Source organism: Buteo buteo, chromosome 3 (genome assembly GCF_964188355.1).
Source record: "Buteo buteo chromosome 3, bButBut1.hap1.1, whole genome shotgun sequence".
Lineage (NCBI taxonomy): Eukaryota > Metazoa > Chordata > Aves > Accipitriformes > Accipitridae > Buteo > Buteo buteo.
Window position 1 is genome coordinate 36277002 of NC_134173.1, and position 22395 is coordinate 36299396.

The 22395-nt window shown below is 42.6% G+C and overlaps 1 protein-coding gene across 4 annotated transcripts in view; it reads left to right on the top strand.

Moving 5' to 3' along the window:
* Positions 1-3386: 3386 nt before the first annotated feature.
* LYN (LYN proto-oncogene, Src family tyrosine kinase) overlaps positions 3387-22395 on the top strand; it is a 58172-nt gene continuing 39163 nt past the window's right edge. For 2 of the 4 annotated variants that reach the window (XM_075023307.1, XM_075023309.1), the window contains exon 1: positions 3387-3495. The gene's annotated coding sequence lies outside the window, so the exon portion shown is untranslated. Of the gene's footprint in view, positions 3496-3680; positions 3797-10171; positions 10234-22395 lie in introns of those variants that run through there. The other 2 variants (XM_075023310.1, XM_075023308.1) reach the window with 2 other exon arrangements.

Genomic DNA, 22395 nt, shown 5'->3' on the forward strand with positions numbered 1-22395 from the left:
TGAGAACAAGTTTCCAAAACCCTGACTCATTCAAAAAAAGCCATATGTTTCTTTGCTCTCTCCTTCTGTGTTCTTCTATGAAGAATTTAAATCCTTGTAAACCTATTTTTGTACAAAATGATTTTTCTCTACTTCTTTTTTTTTTTTTTTTTTAATTGAATGAACCCAGGTGTTCCTTGGGATCTCTCTCAAATTACTGCTCTGGCTGTGCCACTTATGCTTTCATGACTAACTAGTATTCTTCTATTACTGCTCTGCTTTGGGGTTCAAGCATACTGTAGAAAGTGCTCAGCAATGATAAGATTAAGGAATATATAAAAACATAGAATGAAGTTTGCTGTCTGTTTTCAGTGGCCGTGACAAAGTTTGATTTACTGCCCAGAGCCACTGTCCTCTACAGTTTGTGCCACTTCACGCTCCGGGACGCAATCCAAGCAATGGTCAGCAGCTACCTACACGGGTGCGTAGCTGGATTGGCCTGGAGTCTACAGGGCTACATATAGGCCAGTAATCAATGGTGCCCAAGGAAATATTGCTGGACATTCCTCTGAGTCTACCAGCAAATTGCTGGGTTGATCCCTGGCCCAGGCCACTTACTGCTCATAAAAAATTTCCAGAGCTGATCTGGAAGTCAGCCTGGGCCAGGGACTATTCAACCAGCAGTTTGGTGTAGTCCCCGCGTTCTGGATGCCAAGAGCACGGACGTGGGCTCTTACAGCCCTGGCTGGCTTCAGTACTGGAGCACTGTCTTGCAGCCACGCTTAATTCACCAGTAGAGGCACGGTCTGGGAGTCAAGCCGGCCCAAAGCGGAAAATCAATCACTGAGCGGAACGCTAGCGGGCTAACGTGACTCACGGTCCTTCATACAAGGACTTCCACTTCAGTGACAGGCTTGAAGTTTTTTTCTTGCCCCATTTTACACCACCCCCAATTTTCTTGATCCATATGCAAAGACATTTAAAACATGTGACTAACAGCAGATCTACAGACGTAGGGAGGCTGGAACCAGCTTTCTTTCCCTTTTGGTAAATACATAGCGAGAGAGAGAGTTCCTTTCCTGCTTACACATTCTAAGGTAGATTTTTTACATATTCTTCTTATCAGTGGGAACAAGGATGCATAAACCCATGACTTATTTCAAATTATACTAACAACCTTTCTTTGTTTTTTCTTCTTATAAAGCACAGTGTATTTATTCTACTCCAACCGTTCTTCATATTAGTTCTTCCAGGGCAGAAGTGATGAGTTTGTGCTATGCGTCCTCAATCTACTCTTGCACAACAGCCTATTAAGGGTAATTCAGCACGTTTTAAATTTTCCCAAATTATTCACATTATAGGTAAGATTGTCTTTTACTAGACCGCTAGACTCTATTGTGCATTTCTAAAACTAAATTTTGTTTTATTTTCACTAACACTTTGATAGGAGAAGGTGGATTTTAAACCCAGCGGAACACTTGATAATGAAAAGAAGAAATAGGGATGAAAGGAGGGAGGCCAAGACAGATGTGGGATCTGTGCACCATTTCTCCTCTCCAAGAAGAAAGATACAAGATCAAGGTACTTACCCCATAAAGGAAAATGGAAACATGAGGCACTAACAGTACATTCTCTTGAGCCTCCATGATAGCACTTCCAAACAGAAATAGCTCATTTTACATAAACTTTTGGAATCCAAATTTCCAACCAAAAAAATTCCCCAAACCCAAGACAATGTAAATTAAATCAGATCTTTCCCTCTTGTATAAACTTTTCATAGGGAAAAAGGTTGTTTTGTGGTTGGGTTTTTTTGTTGTTGGTGGTGGTGGGTTTTTTTCTTTTTAAACACCTTTAAATAAGTTGGGGGAAAGGAGAAAACATTTACCAACTTTTTATTAATAGAACTTGAAGGAATTCCTTGCTGTTTCACCCTACAATATTTTGAGAGGCTGGTCTTATACAGAGTATCTACATGACATTATTTTAATCATTGATTATATAATTCAAAGAAGAGAAGCAACTATTGCCCACTGCTTTTCAGAGCTCTGCAGGTGTCTGGGGACATCTGGGACCAATCTAGAAATGTGACAGATTATGGTCTGACTGCTTCTACGGACCGAGTCTCCTACGGGATCAAGGTAGCGGCCAGTGTGCTGGAGTCACAGCCTCGAGACAGGACTGCAGCACATACTTGAGTGAAGTGATGGTGTCAGTCGCACATCACGATGAGTGGCAGGCCTCTACATCAGTGCCAAAGATCTGTAAGGCCTACTGACATGATTCAGGTTCTTCTCTTAAGCCCAGAGGGTGTGAGCTGCATCGAGCCATTTTCAGGTATTTGGGTGCCCGGCTGGAAGTCCTCGCCAGGTCCCCAGTCTGCTCCAATTTGCAGTTAGGCCTTATCGGTGGACTTCAAGAAAGGGTACAAAGATACCTTTGAGCATCTTGTGGCACCACTTTGCTCGCCAAACGTGTTCCGCTGTCTTCAACACTTTATATGGAAAACTTAAATGCTTTTCTTTTGAAGTCCTGCCTTTGAAATCTCCATGCCCTGAACTCGTCCGGGTGGTCTGGCAGTACACATATGACACCCTGACCCCGGTTCTTGTAGCGCTGTTCGGCTGCGTCCTCTGGGTGTTACGTCCACACCTTCGTGTTTCCTGTTTTGCTGACCTATCAGATTTTATTTCATTTTTCAACAGGCTCGTAAACGATTCTTAAAAGAAAAAAAAATAAATTAAAAGGTAACCTTACTTGTTCTTTGTTTTCTTTCAAACCAGCCTCCAATGGACCCTAGAAGTTGCTCGAGCTGAGTTTTGGAGAAGTTTGTGACGTTTTTTTAGGCCGTTGGTGGAACAAGACGGCCTTTTCTGGCTTGCCCCTCAGGCTAGCACGGTTTTATTTGGTTCTAACTCCCACCGGAGGCGAGCTCGCCCGCCTCACGAGGTTTGCTCGGGGTCGCGGCGGCGGGGGTGTGGGGGGGGCACTCACTCCTCGACCGCGGCAGCTGTGCCGGCCCCGAGGCAGCCCGGCAGCGGCATCGCCCCCCACAGCCCTTCCTCGGCTCCTGCCCCACCTGGCCCCCGCCACAGCCCCGCCGCCGCTCCGCGTTCCGCGCTGCCGCCGCCGCAGGAGCTGCGCCTCCCCGCCGGGCGCCGCTGGCGGGGGCCGCCCGCCGCTGCCCGCCCGCCGCTGCCCGCCGCCAGCCTTTCCCTCCTCTCCGCTCCGCTCCGCTCTGCTCTCGCCCCTGGCAGCCCCGCATGCAAATCGAAGCCGGCACCAGGAAGTGAGCGGCAGGCTGCGAGCCAACCGCCGCCGGCCCTGCGCGGTTCCTCCGCCGGCTGCCCCCCTCTCCCGGCCGGCGGGGCACCAGCGCCGCGCCGCGCCCCGCACGCACGACCGAGGCCGGCCCGGCCCAGCCCAGCCCAGCCCCGCCGCCCCCGGGACACCCCTCTCGGCGCCCCGGCGGTAACCGTGGAGTTCGCTCGCCGCCGCTCAACTTTCGCACCCGGGAAAGTAAGTGCCTTCGCCCGGCACACCCCCCCCCGCCCCCGCCGGGCGGCAGCGACGGGAGCGGCCGGCGGCGGCGGCGGGGACGGGGCGGGGGGAGGCAGCCCCAGCTCTGCCGGCTTCTCCAGCTCTGCCGGCTTCTCCCGCGGGCGCGCACCGGGAGGGAGCGGGGCGGGGGGTGCCCGGCTGGGCTGCCTCCGTGCCCACGGCACGGCACGGCTCGGCGGGCACCAGGTGCTTTCCCGGGCGGCTTGCCCTCGCCTCTGCCTCCCGGAGGAGGTGCCGCCGCTGTCGCCTGACCTTCCCGGTAGGACTGGATGGGGTCTTAAAGGAAATGCGGCGTTTGGGGGGCGGGGGGGGGAGATTCTCAAAAGCGTGATTTACCTCTTGCCGCTTTGCCCGGCTCCGGCTATGATCTCGAGGGCTCGGGTGCCGTCCGGCTGCTTCGTGCCAGAGAGCGTGTAAAATTTGCCGATCAAAGTCTGCAGTCGGTGTTTCAAGCCAAGGCGGCAGCCTTGACTTAGGAGAGACAATGTGGCCTCTGGGTATTCCTTCTTACACTGCTTTTTTCTAGGAGAGTAATTCCTGGAGCGTCTTCCAAGTTCAAGCTGCTTCCTCTTAACTGTATGTTCGAATGTGCTTTAGCTTAAAAGAAAGATGAGAAAATGGTACTGGGAGGTTTGGTGCGTGGTGTTTCTCACCGACCCCTGTTGTAGCGGTACGGTATGCCTAGGGAATGGTCTTGAGGGGTCTTCTCCTTCCAGTTTTAGTTTAGGATCTGAAAGTCAAGCTAGATCTCCCCAGTTGATGCCGTACCTTCGGCTGTTGAAATCGCATCTTTTATGTGTTTGCAGTGAATGGGTTTGCAGGAACTTATCTTGCTGCTTCGCTCCCCTCTGTTGGCACTAAAGACCAAAGAGATTATCGCTTAAAACTTGTTTAGCCAGATCATATTACTGTGGACATATGTAGGGAGCACAAGGATTGAGTTCTTATAATGTTGTTTCATCCGAAACCCCAAATCAATATCCCATCTCTTGCCTTTCATTCCCACTTTCGGAAAAAAGAAACTATCTGACCAATCTTAATGTATTGTAGCACATCATAATAGAAATTGGAAATTACATTTTTTAGCTTGATCCCATAAAGTCCCTGGAAGACTTTTGTAATTTAGAAATCTTAATGTTAGTAGCAAGTATCTGTAAAGAATGAGTGCCAAGTAGATAAGTCTGCACTCAGCATAGTATCACTGAAGAGCTAGTAAAAAAAAAGGGGGGGGGGGGGGGGGAGAGATTTTTGTTGGGAAATTGCAAAGCTATGTTGGGAAAATGTAGCTCAGTTTTACTGAAGGGATAGTCAAACTGTGTTTGTGTGAATTGTTTCCAACCCAGTATTGAATAGAGAGTAGGTGTTACTTATCTTTTATGTGTTGGGACTTTGTATCTTTGTAATAGGTACCATCAACAGCCTGAAAGTATGAATGAGAAAAAAATCAAATAGTTTTCTCTGAAAAAGTAGCAACAGCCTAGAAATCAGTTAGATACTGTTAATAGGATGTTATGGAATCTTGGGTAAGGATTAAAATTAATGAACTCTCAGATGAACAGATGTCTCATTCTGTGGATCTCTTTTGAGATTTATAGCTTTTTTCTTTCTCCATTTCAACTTTGTGAGCTACAGACTAGTTAGAAAAGAATTCTTGGTTTAATAACCTAAAGATCTATTTTAATTGTGTACTGTTGAGATATTTTTCTTTTTAACCGTTATGGTGTAGAATGATCCTCTTTTTTTTGTACAGTAACTGGCTGAGTTGAAGTTATTCTGCTTTTCTCCTGTAGGCTTTTTGAGTAAATAAGGGGGTTTTTCCCCTATATAAATGTACAGAGGACAAGGTAAGGTAAAGGACAAGGCCTTTCATTATAAGTTCCTTGACCGGCAGAGTTGCACGATGACTTTTTCTGACAATGCAATAAATTACGAAAGTTTCCTGTACGAAGTTAAACCCCATTGCCTTTTAAGGTGTTTAAGATTCCAGTTTTTAATGTTACCTTCTCAAGAGAGTTTCCATAAATGTGAAATTCTTTCTTGCATGTATTTATAAATATATAAGTATTTATGAATGTATAAGTAACTCTTTCGTAATACCTTTCCCCCCATTTTATCTATGTAATTGAAGTGAGCTATCTTCCTATAGCCTCGTTGGCTCTTGTAAGATAAATGGCATCACAGAACAGCAAGCGTTGTGGGAAGCAATTCCTAACACAGGCAGTGAAAAAGGTCCACGGTCCTCCTGGCTCAGCTTAGCAGCTGATCTTCAGTGGGATGGCTCACAAGACCAGAGATGCTACATCTGGCCCTTCTTGTGCTGCACATCAGAGAGCAGCATTTGACCTCTATGTAGCTGTTCAGGGAAGTTTAAGAACTGCAGTATTTAATCTCAGATGTGATTCCATTTCTGTCACAAAAAGGAGATGTTTTCCTATCGGTACTTTGCATGTTATTTGGAATCTTCATGGGCATCTTTGAGGCTTTTGGATGGAAACATGTTGACCATGAACCAGATTTTATTTTTCTCGAAGGGCTAGGTGATCTGGGGAGGGGGTGAGGTCTTTCTTCCTTTCCCTATGTGTATATTCTGAGTGACTGAGTGGCTTTATTTCTTGTGTCCAGGGAACTGTAGAGCCAGTTTTACTCTTGGGGTTCAGGGAGCCCTTTGCAGAACTGCGTGAATGCAGAAAACAAGCAGATGAGGAATAAATAAATAAATAAAGGCATGGGGTGGGCATTAGGTGTAGACTAGGATTCCTAGACTAGCACTCTGCTCTAGCAGCGTGGCTGTACAGAGGTGTACTTCTGCAGCACCAATGATCCCTGAAGGATGTGGGCTGTCACGTGCTAATGTGAGGGATGGGAGGAGAATCCATTGGCTGGGGATCCTGAGGGTTGTATGAGCTTTGTGTCCAGGAGGTGATACTTCCTTCTCAAGCTATGGAGCTCAGTGTGTAAATAATTACACTAAACCACGTGACTCTTAAGTAGTATTAATTGTTATTTTACCCCTATAGGATTTGTTTCTCTAGAAGAACAGCTTCATTCTGTAGAAGAATCCATTGCCCAGCTGAGAATTATGATTTTTCTCCCGTTGATCATATTCCTACTTCCTATTTCTGCCATTTATTTGTGTCCCCTCTTTCAAGAGTGTAGGAGCGCTAGAGATGGTATAGAGGGAAAGGCTTCCAGACTTGCCGGGCCATGCCACAGTAAACTATGTAGATAAAAAATGTAAAATTACATTCATATGAAAACAGTCTTTAGTGAAGCATACAAGGAGAAGGAGACTGTCATACTGTAAACAATAACGGTACCTTCTCAAAGAAATCAGCTTCTACTAATAAAAGGCAAATACAATGTAACTGTCCTTAGTGTGACTGTTCCTAGTTTAAACTTAATTGTCTTTCAGGGAAGGATGGAAAGGTCTGTGCTTTCATATTTATTTTTGCCTGATTCAGATACATTTCCTGTTGACATTGCCATTAAATGCTGTAATTTCCGAGGCTGAATCATTCACAGTCGTGTTCGGCATCTTTCCTGAAAATGTGGGTTCATGGAACAAAATGCAAAGGCAGAATTCATCTTGTGTTGGAAGCATTTCCTCCAAATATTTATGAGTTACTTGTATTGCTGTGTGCCCTAAAGAACTACTCATAGAGGTAAACAGATTAGTTATTTTTGTCAGCCCAATGTCAGAAGAGAGACAGGATTTTGACAGTAACACTTTGCTGGGGAGAGAAGGAGGAGGAGAACAGGGAAAGGTGAAGGGGAGAATGGGTAGATCTCATTTCTTCAGGGGAAAAAGGGGAGACTAGCACCAGTCAGGCCAGTATGTGCTACCCCCTAGGTCAGCATTGTCTATCTTTTTCAAACTGCTGGCATCTTAAGTATCTACAATTGGTTCCTGTGTTTGCGCAGCATACTATCTTACTTCTTCAGTTCAAAGGACTCAAACGATAAACAGTCTGAACAATGTGTCCTTCTTCCTCTATGGTCTCTGCTGCGTGTAGCATGAGGCTACTTCTTCCTGTCTAAATTGTGGTTGATATGTTGTAGAATTTGCTACTTTAATCTGCAAAGGCCTGCTTTTTACTGGGCACGGTCTTGTGGCCAAGCCATTTCTGAAAGGCAATTTTTTCTCTGTTTTAGAGGGCTACTGGAAGTCTAGACATGATAACAGTTTGGAGGCAATGGACTCCCTCTGGGATGTGTTCTTAACTACTCTGTTGGTTTAACAGAAAGCCGTCTCAGGAAGTTCGTCAACAAAAACATAGTCTGTGAAGCGGGCTTTCTGATGTAGCATCTATAATACCTTGCTTAGCTTTTCATGTTTCTTTCATTAGTTTGTGCAGATAGGTGTATACAAACCTGTTTGATCAATTTTTTGATTAAATCTTATTCAAGCTTCTTCTTGGGCATAAACTGAAACAATATGGTATCACAGGAGTTAGTGCAGAGGTATATTTGGCTGCTGAGCAGGTTTGTTCTTTCCATGTATGACTGTACCAGGGGCTTAGAACAAAGTTGATACTAAAAGGTAAAGAGTATGTTTGAATTCCTACATAATGGTAACCTTTATAAATCGGTAGGTGTGACCTATGACAAAGTTTTACTCTATTCAGACAAAGAAAGTATCTCCTGGTACTATCAAGTGAGTAGGAAAAGATCTGGATAGTAGTGCATCTATTGCATTTACTGAACTTGCCTGGTCGAGTATCCCTTGCCAGCATCATGAGACTTACATTCATTAGATCCAGTGGACAGAAAATGATTTTCTCCAGGGCAATCCCACCCTTACCATGTGTCTTGATGGGCTTTCTAAAACCCTTCAGTAAGTGCTGAATGCCCTGGGGTAGCTGTGATTCAGGTGTGAGCGGACGAGAGCTGGAGAACAGGGTTAAGCAGTGGCCAGAGCTGGTGTCAGTGTCATGGAGGAAGTGAAAATTTTTAGTAAACACACAGGAAGGGGATGGGCAGGAGAAAGAGGAAATCCTATGTTGGATGTTCTGGGTTCAACTTGTTCGAAGCACACTGCAAGGGTCATTTGAATGTGCCGTCATGGCATAGCAGGGCGTGCAAGTGAGATTCATAGTACATTTTTGTAACTACAGACCCACCATTGCAGAAGATCTGCTAAACTATGCAAAGTCGAGAGAGAAGCATTGCAGCCCGTGAGGGGTGTAGGAAAACTTGCCTTTTAAGCAACTCTCCTGCTGTATTGCTGGCATGGCACTTTGTCTTCCTTTTTCTGTCTTGCAAGGTCTTTGCTCTGTCACTGATTTCCAGCTGTACTTGCACTGGCTGTGAGACAGATTGCAGCAGCTGTCCTGGCTCCAGTGGAGAAGCACTGGGCCATATTGAGGTGAACACTAAGCCAGTTTCTCTTGGGATGTAGATGGCCTGATTGACAGTTTCTGCTAGGCAGGCAGCGGACAGCAGTACTGCCACTAGGCCTGACCAGGAGAACTTGCCTCTTCTGAAAATCTCCCACTAAATTTCCTTGGTAGGATTTCCCATCCCGCTGCCATAACCCTTGCCAGTGTGTCTGAAAAAGTCTTAGAGCTGCACTGCTTCAAACACGTTCATTAGTAATAATGTGCTGTTTGTTTGGGGCTTTTTCTCCCCAATTTCCTAGAAAAAAGGCCATGTTTCAGTCTTTATCCTGCTGTAGCAGTACTCCCTTCCTACCCCTGTTTCCTTTTTTTTTTTTTCCTCCCATCGTTCTTTCATTTGCCCAACATCATTCTGTTGATTCTTTCTCTCCAGCTTTGTCTTCAGGACTGTCAGTGCTATAAGCTGTTTATTTGACCTCTTGATTTGCTGCTCTGTGCAGCAACTTTTCTTTTTCCCCTTCCAGAAAAATAAGTCTTGGCACCTTTCATAATCTAATTATCATATGTAATCGACTTGTGCTACTTTATCAGGGAATATGCATCCAGAAATACGTACCCCCCAGCCTCTTGAAGAGGTGTGAAGTCCAAAGGAGTGCAAACCTGGCAGTACTGACATGGTCTTCACAGTGGTTTAAGGAGCCTGTGCCTCCTTAAAGGGCAGCTTTGTACTTCTACAGATGGCCAGCAAGACTCTTCTACCTAGAGCATGTAGTAAGTGTAGGTATGATCCATCTTTAGCTGGCTTTTTAGAGCCAGCTACCACTGTTTACCACCTCTGAGTTAAAATGGTGACCTCAACCTGACCTGAAACAGATTAGCTTCTATCTTGAAGATGGTCAGTGTAGATCGTCTGCTACCCCTTCGTCTGCTGTTCTGCGATGTTGCTTTGACCTTCTCTGATCAAATTTCATTTCTGTTGTATGCAGGAGGTTTTTCTGTGCTGTGTAGTGGCACATGTAAAAGGTTTTTGAGCCAGCATTAACCCTTCTTGTAAATACACCTGGTTCAGTGAAGCAGAGCATGGATTTATCGGCATGTGGGCTGGCCTGTGAAGAAGAAACTGAGGCTTTCTATTGTGGGCGTGTGGTGCTAAGGCAACAGCTCTTGTTCCAGGATTTCTATGCTGCGCTCCTCGGTGTCAACATGCCCTGTACGCTCTGTCCCCACAGAAAGTGAAACTTAAGAAATTTAGCTTTGGGAAGGCAGTGTAAGTTTTGAAGAACCAACTTCAGCAGAGCCGGCACCAGCAGAAAAGAGGTTTGGTTGGTGGAGTGAACAAGTGGAGAAAAAGGTGCTTCAGGTGAGATGTTTCTGCTCTGGATGGAGCATTTGAGCAAGTCTGAGGGCATTGGATACAAGTGTCAGAAAATGCAAAATTCAGCATTTGAATAGCTTATTTGAATCAGAGATCAGAACAGTATTCTCTGCTGTAATGTATTTGACTATGTACAATGGCAGACTTCTGCTAGGTTTAAATGGGTGAAAAGTCCTTTTCCTTGCTCCTGCAATAAAAACAAAAATATCAAGATGCTTGGTATGGTGTGACACAAGAAATTAATTTCTTCTGTGGGCACAGAATACAGTTTCAGTGATGTGAGTATATTATGTTTATTACATGTTCTGTATCTTGTCATACTGATTGAGATTATGTGTTTTCCTAGGGACTGTAATTGTCTCTACCCCATTAGTTATCATCCTTTGCATTCTTATTTGATGTGTTTTTCTCCTTTTATCTCTCTGCTTCTGCAATCTTCCCTCTTCATTTATTTCTCAGCATCAACCCCAATTCTGACTTCTCAGGGATTTCAGCTCCTTTCCTACACCTTTTATCATATGGTTTGTGTTGTCCTGACAATGTCCCATGCACGCCTATCAATGAAGCAGTCCTACTCATTTTTAAAGCATCTTCTTTGCACAATGCTTAATTCTATGGAATTCAAGTGTAAGTTCATTGTGGACTCATTACAGTTCTCCTGAAACAAACTTGGGTAACCATCATGAACACTGATTTATTCTTACTTCTTGCTAGGAAAGTTAGCTGCATGTGCTGTGAGTGCTAAAGTCACATATAAACAATGGGGCTTGTGCACAGCCCTAAGATGTTTTTGTTAGGTACAGTGTTATCACATGGCCTGCCTATGAGCTATGTATTTGATATTTGCAGTTACAAAGGTTATAAACTCAAATGAGCAGCCAGTATGGTCATAATAAGAGTGCTGTAAAATTCTTGCAGTTTGCAGTATGAATGTGAAAATAATTCTTGTCATGGACCTCCAGTTTACCGTGAGTCTAAATCTGCCAAAATCATCATGAATGCTGTCCTACTGATTAAGATCCGTGCCCTGCACTTAGTTTAGAAAGTCCTGGCCTGAGTGTCTCAAAGTCTGTAGAGCTCCTGCAAGTTGTTGCAGTCACTTACAGGATCAGAGCCTGGTTCAGCGGAACTGGCTGTGGTTGTAACTGCTAGGTCTTCATCTGCTATCAATTGCAAGGCTCTTGACCATTAGGCAGGACTAGAAACAACAGAAACTACTAAATGCTGTGCAATCCAGTAATGACACAGTGTGAATACAGCAATGTCAGTTGGTTTTAGAGAGAAGACAAGAAATATCAAGGCAAAGTTGAAATTGTAGCAGCAAAGTATTAATCGGTTTCTGAAAGTGAATTAAATTAACATATTGAGCAAATGCAGCACACTGCTTCAAGTCAGTTCTCCACTCAGAACTTCTATTTAGTGTAGAATAACTTCTCTCAAATATAAAAGAACTTCAGTCAAGTTAATGTTCTTGCGTAGCTGCTGTCCTGGTGATTTGGGAAACTGTGTTCGTTTTTGGCCTTGAGAAAGATCATCTGTAAAGACATACATGTGTTTAAAATCCAAGGTCTCCAGTTCTTCCTTAGAACATCTGAAGCAGGAACAATCAAGTGAACTGTCACACCAGTGATTCACAACCCTCCCTCAAGAGACTTTCCAGATTCCCACTCTCACTCCTCTCTGAAAATGGAAAGAATGTAAAATATTTTTAATTTCGGTTAACTTTAGGGAAACTTCTTATTCATGTTCATGTGTGCAACAAATGTGAAAAGCATGCTTAGAAACTTGGATGTGAATTCTTACTCCATGTCCATTCAGTGATGTATTTCCTTTTATACTCTGTCACCCCAGTTTCACAAGACTTTCACACTTTCACAGTGTGCTTCTGCCTTTACACGCCAGGCTTTCAGACCTGAATCAGTGGCAATTTCCTGTCTGTCAGGATATGTTTGGTAGGCTTATGCAGAGTGTACTCATATCTATTAAAAAAAACCCCTGATCTCAAGGACTTCATCCAAAAAACTCCAAAAACTGTTCATGATATAGCTCTTTTAGTTCTATTTATCATGTTTTCATCAAACTGTTGGTTCAGACAATAGCCTTTGGTGCCCCTGCGTGTTTCCCAAATTGCAAGAGTTGCTTAGAACAGTTTACTAATCTGGGCAAGAAATCAGCTAGAACATTCCTGGTTTAGATTCACACCCTCAAAGGAATATAATTAACACAGTTTAAAATTAAGTAAAATAAATGAGTTATAAATAGACATCTGTGAAGTGCTGGAACCTGGAGAGTCTTGCATCCTTGAAGTTAAGGGAGGTTCTGCTGCTTACATCAAGTAAGAACAAGATGAGGTGGTTCCTCACAGGAATACTTACACAGTTAGTGCTGGATGTTCTTCTGGTATCTCTGTAAAGATTAAACAACACAAAACTTCATTTCTGCTAGTGTAACTTACTGGCACTGGATTTGACACTGTCCGATTTTTTTTTTTTTTGAGAACTCTTGCAACTTCCTCTTGTGACTTAAGAAAACTTGTCCCAGGTTTGCAACTTCCAGGAGGAACTGGACTCTGAGTAAGAGTCCACATCAGCATGAATGATTTAACCCCAAATTTTCATCTGAGCTTTGAGTTCATTCTTAAATCTGTATTACATACCCCAGTACAATGGCCTGTGTTTCAGGAGGGTCCCTCTGTGTATATCTAATGCTGTACAGCTCATGAAACCCAAAACAGTCTGCTGGAGAAGTAACTCTTTTTTTGCAACTGAACTATATGCTTGCATTTGAAGAGGGTGAAAAAAACCCCAGTTTTTCTTTTACGAGTTATTTGTGAAATTCAGTGCTTTAAACAGGTGCTCAAGGCATAATAAGATGCTATTATGACAAGAATGCTATGTTTAAGTTGGTCGTGAGTACGTGTCAGCATTTAAGTGTGGAGGTGACAGCAGATGAAGAAGCCCTCTGACCAATGGAGCAGGATGGGAAATGCGGTGTGGTGCAAAGAAATATGAATTAGAGAATGACCAGGCTAATACAGAGTTAAGATCCATTGACACAGAAGTAATTCTGCGCTAGTTTAGTCACAACTATCTTAATCCATGTTAGAAGTGGATTGTAGAATGCATAAAGCCACGTAAGGTTTATAATAGTTGATTTATTCCATTGGGATATGGTTACCTGAATTTGAGAGAACAAAAGCTAATATGCACGAATGATCTGCTCTCCCTTTCACCCTTTTTTTAAACACACTGAAAACAAAAGAAAAACCCGAAGGAGAAGTGGTATACTTTCTATGAGGCCATGCTCAAAACCTTCCTCAGGGCTTGTTGGCTGTGAATTTGCTGTCCTCCATCATGTTTTCATTGGCATGTTGTGATAATTTCATGATCTTTGAGTTTTGTTTACAGTACAGCAATGGGTTTGAATTGCAGGCAGATCTCAAAGCAAGCGATCACATCTGCAAAAGACTCTTTATTGCTAACAACATCTTTAACTAGTTGAAGGCGACATTCATAAATAACTATCTTCTCCCCTTAGTCATAGTAGCTATTAATGATTCTCCCTAACAAATGTCCTGTTAATACATTTGTCTGGGCATGTGGAGGTTGAACATTAGGCTGCCTTTCTTGAATGAGATGAAGGTTTCAAGCATTAGCTGGTACCTGCAAATGTATCTTCCTATGCACCTTCTGGAGGGGCAGACAGAGTGACAAATTTCAGTTGAAGAGCTAGTTGGGGTGCAGCCTCATGATGTTAGAGACACCTTAATTTTCCCCAAACTCACTAAACGTTAGCAAGCTGCTCACTCCATCCCACGTTGTCTTCTGAGCCTCAATGAAACTGGGGGAAGCTAACTCTGATTTCTCTTTCACATATCACGTAGTAAATGCAGACATTGGGTTACTGCAAAGTAGCTCATGCGGGGCCACTTGTTGCTCAGCGTAATTTGTGTGGCAGTGCCTTTGGTTTCAAGTACATTGACGGGCATGTTGAAATCAACACCTGAGTAAACCCACCGTGTGTATAAAGTAGGCATTTTGGACTGTTCTGCTAACGTAGAAACCCCTGTTGCACGCCTCTGAAGTGCACCTTGTTTTGTGAGGCTAACTGTGTGCGAGAAGGAGAAGGGGAGAGTGAGAAGCTAGGTAAATACTGTTGGGACTGAAGAAGGATAGGTCCCAGATCTGTGTTCGCCAGAGAAACTGTGTGAAGCTTGTCCTTCTGACCTTCTGTTGCATCACTTGTTATGAGGATGATGTCATTTGGGCTACTCGTGGACCTCGCTCCAAAACCTTGTTGTTTTTATGGGTAGTTTCTCATTTTCCTATGCCACAGTGATTGCTCTAGTCCTTAAAAAGGAGGGGAGAAGAATCCTTATACTACTGGTAGACATGGACGTCTATAAAGCTCAGGGCAATATTAGACTACTGAAACTTTAGCACGCTGCCATTATTGGCCAAAGTCATCAATTTAAAGCTGAAAAAATTGTGTGTGAATCATAGATACACTCAGCTTGGAATATAGACGTAGTCCTTGGGGTTTACTAGCTGGAGTGGGACACTTCATAATACTTAGGAAAAATACTGATCCTCTTCACTGTAGTGGTTTGGCCAAATTTTCATCTGGAAATGGAGATTGGTTATATGGAGCTGCTGTTTGTCTTTGTTGAGGTTTTTTACTAGTAAAGAAAATGACATTTTTACTTATAGTTTGCATGATGCTTTTAAGTCTGTAAAGTATTTTGGGAACCTTCCCTTTAAGTTGGTTAACATGATGGTACAGTTTTTCTCTGTTCCATTTCCTATGGTCCTTTTAATGAATTTGATAGAAGTATTTATTCTGTTATGACAAATTAAGATGTTATTTGACCTTTTCCCCTATCTTCAAAAGATATAGTACAGTGGAAAAAAGTTGAGGAAATGGAAGATGTGGTTGCCTGAGGGCTGGCAAAGTGAATTAATTCATTGTTGATATTAATTCAAAATTCTGGAGGATGCAGTTGAGGCAAATGATTGTAATAAAATGAAGCGAGTGTTGTAAGGTCAGAAAACAGATGGTAGCTTAATGTAAGACTCAGTTTAAAATCGGTGCCAAAAATACTGACTACAGGAATTTGGAACATTTTCATAATATATAAATTCTATTATGCAATGTTAACAAAATTACAATCTTGTGTGGATTAACTTTCTTGTGTTTTGGTATTTTTCTTCAATTGAATAAACAGGGAAAAGGATCAGTAGTTTGTATAAATCATATTCTGCTTCATTTCAATGTAATGTTTTGTTTCAGAATTTTATTTTCATCCTTTTACAAGCATTATAACATTATTATACTACCACAATGACATTAGTTATTTTCAGTGTTTCTTCTTGAAATTTTTTTTTGTTTTAATTTTTTTTTTTTTTACCACTGCCAAAATCCCTGCACGAAACCAAGCTTTTAATAAATCTAGGCAAAACCTCTGGTGGATTTATAGAAAAACAGAAGATGCTTCTTTCTTGGTGAAGACCCCCCACCCGTATTAGAGCTACCTTTCACATCATCAACTATGATGATATTTATTTGTGACAGGTTGACCCTGGCTGGATGCCAGGTGCCCACCAAAGCCGTTCTATCACTCCCCCATCCTCAGCTGGACAGGGGAGAGAAAAATATAACAAAAGCTTGCAGGTCAAGATAAGGACAGGAAAGATCATTCACTAATTACCGTCATGGGCAAGCCAGACTCAGCTTAGGGAAAATTAGCTCAATTTATTACAAATCAGCCAGAGTAAGGTAATAAGAAATAAAACGAAATCTCAGAACACCTTCCCACCACCCCTCCCTTCTTCCCGGGCACAACTTCACTCCCGGATTTCTCCACCAAGCCCCCCCAGTGGCACAAGGGGGACAGGGATGGGGTTTACGGTCATCACACGTTATTTTCTGCCGCTTCACCTCCTCAGGGCGAGGGCTCATCACACTCTTCCCCCGCTCCAGCGTGGGGTCCCACCCACGGGAGACAGTCCTCCACGAACTTCTCCAACGTGGGCCATTCCCACAGGCTGCAGTTCTTCACGAACTGCTCCAGCATGGGTCCTTTCCACGGGCTGCAGTCCTTCAGGCACAGACTGCTCCAGCGTGGGCCCCCCATGGGGTCACAAGTCCTGCCAGAAAACCTGCTCCAGCGTGGGCTCCTCTCTCCACAGATCTGCAGGTCCTGCCAGGAGCCTGCTCCAGCTCGGGCTTCCCACGGGGTCACAGCCTCCTTGGGGAACCCACCTGCTCCGGCGTGGGGTCCTCCACGGGCTGCAGGTGGAGATCTGCTCCCCCGTGGACCTCCCTGGGCTGCAGGGGGACAGCCTGCCTCACCAGGGTCTTCCCCACGGGCTGCAGGGGAATCTTCGCTCCAGCGCCTGGAGCATCTCCTGCCCCTCCTTCTTCACTGACCTTGGGGTCTGCAGGGTTGTTTCTCTCACATGTTCTCACTCTTCTCTCCAGCTGCTGTTTCCGTCTGTCCCAACTTTTTTCTTTCTTAAAAATGTTATCACAGAGGCGTTGCCACTATCACTGATTGGCTCGGCCTTGGCCGGCAGCAGGTCCGTCTTAGAGCCGGCTGGTATGGGCTCGCTCTCAAACACAGGGGAAGCTTCCAGCAACTTCTTACAGAAGCCACCCCTGTAACCTCCCCCGCTACCAAAACCTTGCCACATAAACCCAATACATTATTATATATGTTATGCTGTCATTTATGACTTCTAACAAAGATCATGTATGATTTAGCTGAGCACTGAATAAACTTATTCTCTCCCCACAGGCTTAAAGGCAAGACAGGCAAAGGTTGGACTGTGGATTAGTATCATTTGAATATAGAAAACTGTTTACCTGAACAGATACAGTTAGTTTTAGCAAAGCACGCCTATTTCAAAGGCTGCAGAGGGAAGTATATAATCCTCAAATCTCGACTGACCACACCTGATTTCTATATAACTGTATTGGATCACTTCATACTTGGAAGTTTGAGTTGTGATAACTTAAGTCACATATTTTCCATGTAGTATAGCAATGTGTCAATTAATGTTGGTTATTACATAGCTAAAATGCCTGGTCTAGTAAGTAAAAAAAAATAAAAAAAAAATGGAGGGGAGGTATAGGAGAGAAGGTTTTTCCTTGTACGATGCGGTTGTGCTGCCCAGAATGGGTCTGCCTTTCCCAGAAACACATCAATACAGCATCAGTACAGCAACTCCAGGTATTTTCTCTCACCAGACGTTTCCTGTTCTTATGTCAGCTATTGGGGAATTTTTGCTGTATGATATAATACAGTCCACTTCCACTGTAGTCAGGTGGCAGCACACCTTTTTTTCCCCTATTCTAATTTGAATTTTTATTTTAAAAATGTTTACATTAGGAAGTGGACTTAAGTTATGAATGTTGCAGAGTCCTACCCCTGATTTCAATATGCAAGCTGATGTGGGAAAAGAAAACAGGACACCAAAGGGTGGAAGAATGGGTGTTGAGAATGATAATGAGAACAGTAGTCAGTTTGGTAATGAGTTCAAGAAAGGTTTCTGCCAGCCCACATTGGTTTAGTTGGACTGAGATATTGGTGCACTAATGTCAGGAATCTGGGCTCTGAAGAGGAGGAGCAGAAGTACTGGTGCAGGGCTTAAAACTGAATGTTGCAGAGGAAGTAGAAATGTGATGGATTTATAACTGTAGTACGAATGCAAGTGTTGGAGAGCATGAAGGTGGTAGGGTGTACTTTCTGTAACTGATATAGGAAAACCATAATAAATAATCTGAGATGGCATGGACAAAGTAGAATTTGTCTTGGTCACAATTGCTAAGGAAGAAGTTGTGAAAGAAGCTGAACAGGGTGGTGGTGCCTGCCTGCTGCACTTCCCCAGGCTCTTGGCAAGACCACTCCGTGTTGCCTAATGTTACATTAGCATTAGATTGAAACTTTTTTGTTTAATACTTTAATTTGCAGTGAAAAAATAGGAGTCCCCTTGTGATATTAGGAGGCATTAGAAACACACAGGCAGCTGAGAATATCGTGCAGAAAGAATGGTCTGGCAAAATAATGGGGAGAAACTTAATAGCAGGGTGTTAGGTCATACCACTGGGGATATGAAAGTCTGCTGTGACAGCAGTTTGTTGTTATGAAAGATGAGACAAGCTTGGATGTCTTAACGGATCACTAGATGATTATAAAAGGCTAATGTGATAGAAGTGTGAAAATAATAAATTATTTTCTGGAATTTACTGGGAGACGTATTTCTGTAGGTGAAAGAAATATTAATACTGTTTGCTGCAAGGCATTGCTGAAAGTCATCTTGGAACATCTGACCAACTCCAGCCTCCTGTCCTTAAGAAGGATGAGTTCAAACTGAAACAGATGTGGAGAAGGGCTCCTAGGATAACCAGTGGAAATGGAAAAGACTGAGAGGGCTTGGTCTTCAAAGCCTAGAAAAGAGGCTGAAAGAGATGTGACCTCTTCCTAATTGCCTGAGAGGATGAAGGGCTAAATGCCATTATTGTCCCCCAAACATGCTTAAGTGTGGGAATTATGAGACAGCTTCTAAGCCAAGTGGAGTGAGGTTCTGAAACCTTTCAGCAATAATATTTTGTTTTTCCCCACCAACGCCCATTAACCTCTTTAAAAATGGAGCATGGCAAACTCACATCTGAGCTTGTACGATGTGATTGTGCTGCTCAGAATGGGTCTGCCTTTCCCAGAAAGTAATTTTTAGTCCTGTGCTCTAATCATGGGTGATAAACTAGATAGCTCTGTTATCTTGCTCTGATAGAAGCGCACCCCTGGAAAATTTCAGGGTTTGACTTAAATGAAAATAAGTTTGAGGAAATCTCACAGTGATGTGCTTGTTGCATACTTTTCCGCTACAGTAATATTTGGGTTTTGATGGTTACATTGGGGCTTAACTTCTCTTCTTTTCCTGTTTAAATAACTATGTATGTCAAAATTTTATTTTAACTTTGCCTCACTTTTCCCCAAAAAAAGATTGAAACAACTAAAGAATTCCCCAAATTTTCTCCTTATTGAAAAAGCTGTCAGCTGGACTACTGCTTCTCACATCACAGGAATAACAGGAGTCTACACTGGGCAAGTCTGTCATAGTTGAATGCTGAGTAGATTTAGGCTATCCATGCTCCTGTTTAGATGCATTGCAGGGAGCACATAGTGCTTTGTGCCTCTGTGTGTGTGTGTGTGTGTATATATATATATGCCATGTATATGTGTATCATGTAAGGGATAAATTCAGTTTGGGAAGCATAGAGTTGATGTAATCCAGACCTATTGAAATAAGCTAAATTTAAAAAGAGATTAAAATACATGAGATGACGAGTGACTGAGATGCATGTAACCATTTCAGCAGAAAGGCAAGGGAAGAACAAACTGCTTGAGTTCCCCTAGTTGGTCTCCAGTGCAAAAACAAGATGTAGGAAGTGAAACAAGCCCAAGATAAAAGCTGACCCAGGATTTCTGTGTTTGCAAGAGTCTAGTTTGATTAAAGTTACCAGGCAGTCAGGACTTACAGTAAAATTTAAATGCATGTATATTTATAGTATTATGTTATATTATTAAATATATATATACATATTTTATATATTTAGGGGATCAATTGCAGATATAAGAACAAGGCTGAGCAAAACCAGAACTGATCATTTGTGAGATAGGCAAGGAATAGGATTCCACTTCTGTTCAGTTGCTCTCTAGTTTAATTCTTTCACATTACTTGCAACCACAGATAATTTATTCTTGTCACTCATTCTCACACTGGTCTGATAGCACATTTTCACTGGCACAAGTATGTGTAGAGCAGTACTGATAAGGCTTTGCTGAGCACTACTACATCAAATTAAACTCCCCCTCTGGGTTCCTTGGAGGTTGCTTTGCCATTCTGCACTGTGTGATGATGGGTCAGAAGTGAACGCAGGTTTCCCAGGCCCCTTACAGATGGTCCTCCTCATAGTCCCAAGAACAGAGGTATAGAAGATTGTTGCAACACTCAGGTACCACAGATAATGTGGAAGCAGATCAACATGAAGTGGAAGTCAGCAATAAAGGTTAAGATAAATGAATTCCTTAAATTTAAGATTTCTCCCATTTTTTTTCATGGAATGGGAAACTTAAGCAGTTGATTGAAGTGATGTAGAAAGTTGGATGGGGTACTGAGAAAGCAGGTGTTTGTGTCCTTGGGCAGCGTGGGCTTATGATTCTTCCTCCTCAGCAGTTTTAGATCTAAGTTGATCACTCTGAGTTTGTTTTTCGAGACACTTCTGCCTTGACCTTGGGTGATGCAAGGAAATCACACACACTCGATTATTCTGGAGATCTGATGCCTTCATCGCTGTGTTACCTCTGGCTTTATAACTTGCGAAGTAGCAGCAAACCAGCTGGCATTAGAGGCCAGAAGGAAATGTCTAAAACAGAGGAGGGAAAAGATATTATTTTCAATTTCTGAAAGAGGTGTTAAGAAAGAAAATTATTTACCCCTCTGCTCTCTAAGCTGTTTTAAAGCTCCGGGTTTAAAACCAATTGTGGTTTTTTTATATGCAGGTGTAAACAATTTCTTCCCGTTCTTTGATTTAGAAGCTTAAATATAGAGCAATGTTCAAGACTCAGAATAATTTGGGGGTCTTGATTTTTTTTTTCTTTATACTTCTTAATGCACTGTCTCTCTCTTATTTGTACTGCTAAGGAACATCTTTTATATATATATATGCGTAAGCAATTTTGTGGTTTAAATGAAGAGTTTACTGCTTATAAACCTTGTAATTGAATAAAAATTTATTTTATTTATGTACTTGTTAAAATACATGTGTATATATCTGTTAAAAGCCTAAGCCTCCCACAGAATTGGTGTTTATATACCTGATTACTGAACTTTTGAACAACAGATATTTACTTGATGAAATGGAGTTGTTTGTAGCTATAGTTCTAATTATTTTTAAAAGTTACTTTATTACTAGAAAAGCCAAAGTATAATCCATTTTAGTTGTTTTTTAAATATTAGCATTTTCTGCAAAGATTAAAATAAAGCTGCTCTAAGCTATTGAAAATTCTGTGAGGATTTGAGAATCATTTTCATGAAGATGTGACTTCGCTCAAGAAAAGCCCAGACATGCCAGATGGGTTTTTAGGAAATTGGTTCTAATGTGCACTGTAAATAGTGTATACCAGAATCACAAGGAGGGCAATAGTTGTGGGCATGAGAAAAATGAAAAATGAGATTGGCTTTTTAGATGGTGCAAAGTATAAGCGCTGGGAGGAAATGAAACCTCAGATGTTGCTAATGGTGGATGGACAGGCGGTGGTGACATGAACCTTAACTGCTTGCAGTAGGAAGTATTGTGACTTTAGACACATTACTCTGCTGGTAATATAGCCAAGGCAGATAAAGCAACAGAGTTTTGGGGGATAGACAGAAGCTTTTAACTCTAGAAAAATGTTGGACTAGTCCCTCATAGTCTGTTTTGAAATTTAAGACCGCACTGCTGCTGTAGCAAGACGAAATAGGGGATTCAGAGGGAAAATTCAAGGCAAATGTCTCTGTAGACATCAAAATCGGTGACTGTGGAACAACCTGCTGCAGAGGCTCTGTGCGATGGTTCTTATAGATACTCCTGTGGCTTTTCAAAGGGTGCCTGAACTTAGATTCTTGTCACCATGTTGCCGATGTTAACTGAAGTACCTGTCTTCACCTTTTAGCCATGAAATACAATATGCTTTTTGTTAAAAGAGAAGCTGTTACGTTTTTAGATCTCTGTTTATGCAAGTTAGCAGCTATGTTATATAGAGTTTCTTTTAAATAAATGCTTATCTCTCATGTCTAGAGGTATGAACAGGACAACAAATGAAAAGCATGGATGAAAAGTGCTGTCTCCTGTATGGCAAAACTGTTGGAATGGGAAACGTCTGAGTAGGGACTGACAGCATTTCCTCTGATATCTGAATTATTTTTATCTCTGACAAACAATAACATAGTTTTATTTGTAACGATGCTGTGCTCTCTGGATTGCTCTTTGCTTACCATATTCTCTTTTTCTTTATATCTGCACAAAATGCTTCCTTGATGCTCCTCGTGGCATGGCAACAGAGAGCTATGCAAATAAACACTTTACACTGAGTGAAATATTTTA